The sequence below is a fragment of the Chenopodium album genome, chromosome 13 (assembly GCF_948465745.1).
Source record: "Chenopodium album chromosome 13, dcCheAlbu1.1, whole genome shotgun sequence".
NCBI classification, from domain to species: Eukaryota; Viridiplantae; Streptophyta; class Magnoliopsida; order Caryophyllales; family Amaranthaceae; genus Chenopodium; species Chenopodium album.
Window position 1 is genome coordinate 42,386,267 of NC_137846.1, and position 8,098 is coordinate 42,394,364.

An 8,098-nucleotide genomic window follows, 5' to 3' on the forward strand; every position below is an offset into this window, starting at 1 on the left:
GAAAACATGGCATTCTTCATCCCAAAATTCAACGGCAGCATGAACCAAATCATACCGAGGTTGAATAGCTAGGAAAGGAGGGATGCTTCTAGTAAAGACACTGGTATAAGGAGGAAGGCGAGGTGGAGAAATATTTTCTACCACCCCTTTTAGTTGGAGCTTTCTAGCTCCACTAATCTCATTGATTTCTTGATGCATCGCATTCATTTTTTTTTTAAGGAAAGGTAAGGAAAGAAGAAGTAAGAATTGAAAGGAGAAAGAAGGAAATGGTGAGGAAATGAAGGAAGACTACCTCCCTTTATATAGGGGTGGAGGTGGTAATGGTGCGAAGAAGAAAAAGCCGTAGGAATTTGTCTTTCCGCAAACTTAGTATGAACCACCTAATGTTTTTGCATCCGAAATCCATAGATTACGTCTTTCAAGAATAATTATCTTTGTTCCTAAAATTCATGCAACATGGAATTTTGATCTTTGCCCTAGAGGATCCAATAAACATCCGTCTAAATTTGATCAGTGCAAGGTTGAGCCGATGTTTTTCAACTGCACCCGAGCCAACATTAGTGTTGCAATTGAAAAACAATTCATTCTTTTTCAAGCCAGTTTTTCAACTGCACCCAAGCCAACATTAGTGTTGCAAGTGAATAAGAAGTTCATTCTTTTTTAAGCCAGTTTTTCAACTGCACCCAAGCCAACATTAGTGTTGCAATTGAGAAAAAAATTCATTCTTTTTCAAGCCAGTTTTTCAACTGCACCCAAGCTAACATTAGTGTTGCAAGTGAATAAGAAGTTCATTCTTTTTTAAGCCAGTTTTTCAACTGCACCCAAGCCAACATTAGTGTTGCAATTGAGAAAAAAAATCATTCTTTTTCAAGCCAATTTTGCAACTGCACCCAAGCCAACATTAGTGTTGCAAGTGAATAAGAAGTTCATTCTTTTTTAAGCCAATTTTTCAACTGCACCCAAGCCAATATTAGAGTTGCAAGTGAATAAGAATTTCAGTTTCTTTTAAGCCGGTTTTTCAACTGCATCCAGGCCAACATTTGTGTTGCAAATGAGTGAGAATTTCGCTCTCTTTTTAAGTCAGTTAATCAACTGCACCTATACCAATGTTTAAGTGACCATTTAATTGAAAATCAATTAGGATTTTCTTTCCTTTTTCTTACAAAAAAAAAAAAAAAGTATATGCATCTCATTGATCAAAATTTTGTCTTTTCTCAAACATTGATTATCGTTTTACTTAAACTCAATCAATGTGAGGCAATCTGTAGACACCAAATTTTGATCTTATTGTTGTGGTTTATTATTATTATTATTATTATTATTATTATTATTATTATTATTATTATTATTCTTTATAATTTTTATCATTATAATTGTTATTTTTGCAACAATTATTATTATTTTGCTTCTTGATTACGTGGTAAGTGTATGTTAAAATATTTTTATAACTTAATAACATTTTTTTTAAAAAAAAAAAACGAAAAAAATGAGTAATAATAATGATTTTATTTCATCATTTCCAAAATACATGTTACAATTTGTACTTCTAAACTACTAAATTACAAAACTTTGAAGTAAAGCTAACACCACATGTATTTTTACCCTGCTACTCCGAAGTAATTCCGGGCTTCACTTGTGGATTAACAAGTAAATTAATGCAGCCATTAGGAGGACCACTAACCCCACAATGTACATAAAGTACACCCATATCATCCTCATGTCTTTCTCGAAGGAGAAGACCGGCTGATTTACCTGGTTGTCTTGAAACATGGTGGCCGAAATTAATGGTGGTTTTGTTTGTTTTTTTTTTTCGGGTAAGGAGGGAGATAGAAGAAGATAAGAAATAAGTAGTGAATTGAGATTTGGATAAGGGTAATCTTCTTTTTATAGTAAAAAGTGGGTATTTTTATACCATATTTTTTTTGTATATGTATAACAATCGTATAGTATAAAAGTACGATATTTTTTGTCTCGTCAGGGGAATATGTCATTTTCGTTATAAACAAGTATTGTTTAACCCTTTTAAAGTATAATAATTATATTGGTATGTTCACTTAGAGTATTAGAGTTTTTTTTTTATTTTATCTAGTGATTTTTATGATTTGTGCAATACCCCATTATTTGGTCCACTTACCTATAAAAAGCCCACTAGTCCAAAGACTTGTGCCCAACCAAGGTAGGGAAAGAACAAACATTCCTTTTCCTACAATAAAGTTTGTCACACATAAAAAAGTATTACTGTCTTAGTATTAAAGAGAGCTCCTTTTATATACACTTGTTTTACCGCAGACTAAAATAACATTGTCTTTTCATCCTGCACTTAATACTTGATCCGATAAGTACAAGTTCGGATCAAACACATCGATATTTATTTAAGGATAGTTGAGTATTGTATGGACGAGGGTAAAAGAAAAATACTTGAGGAGTGTATAAATACAACGCGTAGAAGAATAAGTAAATGGGAATGGTAAAATCAGCGCAAAAATCGGATCTTGCCTACGCCTGATCCTCTACATTTTGGTAAAAAGAAATTATTGTTTCTGGCATGATTCTTTTGTGATTGTTTCGTTTTTTTTTTTTCATTTTGTTTGTTTTCATTTTACTTTTCTTTTTTTTTTCTTTTTTTTTTATCTTATTTACTTTTTAGACTTGCTTATTTCGGTTTGGTATTTGTATCCTTTCGCCAATTTTGATGAACAGTTGTCAATAGTGAAATAATGTTACCTTTTTTTTTATCTTCCACGGTTAATATTGTATCCAATAAATTTCAAATTGGACCAATTGTATCAAAAATTATCTGACGGTAATTGGGACAGCTGGATTTCATACTGCAAATTACTATTCAAACACTATTTGACACTATTCAAGCACTATTTGACACTATTCAAACACTATTTGACACCATTCAAATAAGCATTTTCACCATTACGTTTGTTACCGACGTGAATTTAGGCCTCTGTTTTATTTGTTTTCATGTTGTTTTGATCTAGCTTTATATATTTTTTTTTACGAATGTGATACATATAAATTTGTGTTTTAGTAGAGTAAGACAAGATAAGAGTTCATTTTTTTTTTAGAAAGTTGTTCGGTTAAGGGAATATATTTTACTCCTGACTACGTTAAATTTATGTCATATGACTTAACATAATATTTTTTTTTTTACTCTCAACCATGTCAACCTTTTTGTTGTATGATTTTACATGGTATATTTTCACTTTGACCACGTCAATCTTATGACTTTATGTGATTTAGCTTATTTTATAATTTTAGTAAGGGTCATTATTTGTAATGCTCGTGCGTATAAGATTTTGTCGTATGATTAGATGTTCTTTGGTAAATTTATATGTGCTGTCTAATAAGGGAAAGGGTTAATTTTTATTTTTATATTTAAGCTCTGAAAATATTTTTTCTGACCCTACGAGTATTGTAACCTTATGTCTCTGAGTAACTTTTAGAGCTGATATCTTAGGGAGTTATTTCTTTTATAAGTGTTGTTTTAGTACCTTGGTGAGTATAATAATCAGTTAGTAGGTTTAGGTACTCTGTCATACGTATACCACGTGAGTATTTTTTAGTTTTGTCATGACTTAGTTATATATATTTTTTTAATGTCATGGCATTTTAGAACCTTTTTAATATCATTATTAGAGCTTGATTTAGTTATGGTTTTCTTTATTTTATCAATTTAAGTGTTATAAAACTGATTAATTAGTTTGTTACATAAAAAAACAAAAGAATTTAATATCAAGATCTTCATTATTACCAAAATCTTGATATTTACCATTTAAATCCTCGAATTACCTTTTATTTATTTACAAATTAACCCCTTTATTTTCCTATAAATACCCCCCTAATTTTCTCATTTTAACACACCAAAATTTCCTACTAATTCCCTCTCTAAAAATTCTCTCTAAAAAATTCTCCTCTAATCCTTTGTTTTAGTTAAAATCTCTCTAATTTAGCTTTATTTTTAAGTTATTAGCTTATAAAAAGCATCATCTAGTTAAGTTGTTATTTTTTCTAAGTATTGTTATTATCTCTAATTCCTATAAAAAAAATATATATATATTTTAAGTTCAAATATTGTTGTCATTTCTTATCTTTGTTAAAAAAAATTAATTTAATTGCTTAAGTGTTCCTAGTCTATATTTAAACCAAAAAAAAGTTTATTCTTCTAGATCTAGTTTTATTAATTCAAGTTTATTTTCTTTAATAAAAAAAGGGGGTTCATTAGCTTTATGTTGCACTAATTTCTTTTCATATCTCAAAAATTCCGAAAAGTATCACTTAGTCTCTCTTATTTTACTTTAACTAAGGAGTTATCATCTTTTAATCCTTGATAAGAAAAAGGGGTTATCCTAATACCTACATCTAACTCAAGGTATTATCCTTATTCCTTTCTTAATTATTATTATTATTATGCTAACTAATGTGTTTGTTCCCATGTGATGTTATCAATATGAGTAATGATGATATTAGGGGCTAAACTATCCCTGAATCTTTCATTACTCCATATTAGAAAGCCAAGCCTACTTGTGAGGTGATAAGTTATAAAAAAAGGGGGAAATTAATTGCATTTTGCATTTCATTTTTTTTCCAAATGCATTAAAAATATAAGGTATTAATGCATTCATATGTTTGTCTAAGATATATATTAAGAATAATTTTCTTTTAAAGTGAGTTTAAAGACCTAAGGAAGTAAGAATTTATGTAAAGGATGTTCAAGGATAAAGTTTAACTTACCACGTCCTAAAAATGGTCTATGCAACAACCCTTATGCCCAGAAACAATTCCATTTCTTTATCTCAAGTGATAGAATTTTTCAAGAGCTTTCCAAACATATCTCACAATAATGTTTTCGATTTTTATATGATTTGTAATGATTTTTTTCGTTCAAAATATCTAAAATGAGAAAAATGCACGTTTTTCTTAATTACTTTCTTTTAAAAAAATTGAATAAATTTGTTTTTTAAGAAACTAATTGTATGAAACCCATATTACACTATGGTATGTAATTTTAACTTATGAAACTTTTATCATGAGGATATCTTTTAATTTTATCTAGATATGACTTTCGAAATAATTAAAAGAGTTTTAAGGAACTTTAATCTAGAGATGACTTTAGAAATAAGAGTTTTAATAAACCTTAATTTTTGTTCTTAAAATGATTGTTTTTGAGGAAACTTAATCTTATATTAAGATGTCATTGGAAATAAATGATATTTTAAGAAACTTTAAATTTATTTTAAAACGATTTTAGAAATAAAAACTTTTATAATTTTATGAACTTTTTTTTTATCTCAAACCCTTTTCATAACACAAGAATGAATTATAACTTTGCATGCTTGTTTGTAATAATTAATGATAGTTAATATAAAGTTATGGCCTCATTTCCAAACACGAGGTTAAGATTAATTATTTAGTTGTGTAAGGTTGTAACAATTATCCATTTCCATAAAAATAAGCCCGGATCCCATTATAATTACCCGATGGATTAATTGACAATCGGATATGATAAAATAGTTTATTGTTCCCTTTTATTTGGAAGTAAGGCCTTAACAGGTGTCGTTTTTTATTTGGCCAATTCTATTAAGCCTAAACACATAACCCTTAAAACCTTACAAAAATTACCCTTGAGTGATTTTTAACCCAAAGTGAGATTACATAGTGAACCCTTACAGTTTCACTCTAAAAAAAACCTTGACCCACTAAAAAGTCGTCAATTGGGACGCATTTGTTGAATTGTCTTGTTCAAAAGACATTTTTGGTAATCACTAATCGGGGTGATTTTCCTCAACCAAGGTGGTTCATTTTACTTTTATGAGTGAATCCATCTAAGATCACTAAAAACCCACATACAAAAATAACGTTTATGTCAACTGCTCAAATTAAAAACCCAATGAAATTGGTTATGTAAAACACGGCATCAGTCCGAACTACGAAAGTTTTGATCCGTGAGTGAATTCAAAATTCCACTGTGATCGGTACGTAGTGCAACTTTGGTGCTCAAACCTACCTTATATTAATTATTATACCATTCCATGTGACTAACATGCCTTAAAACTTGACTTTAAACAACACATTAGTAAGAGCCCGTTCTTTAGAACGGAAGAGAAGACGAATTCCAGACGTTCGATTCTCTTAACCTAAATCCCGAACCCAAGACTATGCCTTGAAATTTTCTTTTTATGGAGTTAGCAGTTAGTTTTTAGTATTATTTCTTAAAAATTGATTGTTTTACAATCCGTCCTTATTCGGGTAAAAATAAGATGGCGACTCTACGTTTTTAATTAAAAGTCTTATCAGACACTTAAGTGGAACCTCTTAAGACTAATTTGTCCACTAAAAACCGTGTACCACATAATGAAGCATGGATTAATTGTGATGGGTTAGTGAATGAAAATAATTAAATTGGCATGTTGTATATGAACCACACTTTTATTATTGGCATGATAAAGAGAATGTTTAATTAAACTAAATATTTAATTTGGTTTGGAATATTGAAAAGGAATTTTAATAAGGTTCATATAATTTTCATAATTGCTATAAGAATGAGGAAAGAGCTATTTAAGTGTCTATGCACACGAGGAATAAATTATATATTGGTGCCTTAGTGCACTTAAGGTGTTTCTAACACCGAGGAATAGGAATTTTGGCGCATTATGCGTTTAAGGTGTCTTTGACACCGAGGTAGATTAAAAAGGGTTCAACATTAAATATTATGTGGTCACTAATTATTCAAGAATTAAATTGGTATGTTTAGTTATTTGAATAATTATTATGATTGATTGTGTTATGGTTTGAGAGTAATATGTAAATAACGTAAAGTGAAAGAGATTATGCACCAAAACTCTTGTAACGTATATACCTTGAGTATGAACAAATGGGGGGAGTTATGGGGTTTTATATTTAACCATAACTTCTAATGGGAGTATAGGACACTGTATATTCCTTTTTATTATTATACGCAGGAATTCCGCCACTTACGAGTGGTTCTTTTATACTGGCACGGTTAGCTCCCGTGTTAGTACCCTTTATTGGGGCAGGTTAGGGGGGAAACCCGTTCGATGCGTAATCAATGCTAAATGAATAAATTAGTTATTTATTTGAGGGTCTTGTTGTATTTTGCGTGCTTGTAAACAGGTGCAATAAGGTAAGTTGTGTGATGATGGGTGAAAGCATGTTAGTGTGTTTCATTTACGCTTATGTACTCAGCATTGCTGATTGTGTGTTTGTATATTTGTTTGGCCTTGTCTTTACTTTGACCCTACGATGACCCATTTCTAATGGAGTAGTGGGGACAAGTAGAGAGGAGCTTTTTAGGTGATGAAGCATATTCATGATGGGCATGAGTGAAGAGTGAATCATGCTTAGTTTCCATAAGTTTATGATGCGGTATATTGCTTTGATTATTTTATTATATTATGCTTATGAGATTAACACAAAGGTTTTTAAGTTGGTTTGGCTTTCATAAGAGCCTACGATGGTTCCAAGTTGTAGGTTGACTTCGTTTTATTTTGGTTTGACTTTACTTTTGTTTGGTTGACTTTTAAAGTTGAATTGTTTTGAATGTTTTTAAAGATAGTCTTCGACTATGTGTCTTTGATAATTGTCTTAGCCGTTTTCATGATGGCGGTAATGTCTTAGATTTTCCTTTTTTGAGTTTTAAAAAGAGCAAAATAGGTATTTTAAAGGAAAGGAATTTCTAGGGTATCACAATTTAAGCGGTCGGAAAGGGTATTTTTTAGGATTTGGGGGGGTGAAGGAGGGGTTTCGTGGTGGGTCTATGGTGGTTTAGAGGGAAGAGCGACGGCGGGGGCGGGCAAGGAAATGGGTCTGGGCGCGGTGCGAGTGCCGTGACTGGTTGCCTCGGCTGGGCGGTGGGTGAGTGTTGGGTAGTAGTGGCGCTGCTGCCTGGTGGTGCTATTTTTTTATTATTATTATTATTTTTTTTATAAAATAATGAGTTAAAATATTAGTTAAGATTTAATTAGTAACTAAATAAAATGTAAATTTATTTTGACCTATCATGCAATGACACATGTACATTAAACATTACAAAAAAAAAAAAAAAATTACTTGTTCAACAGGTTACAAG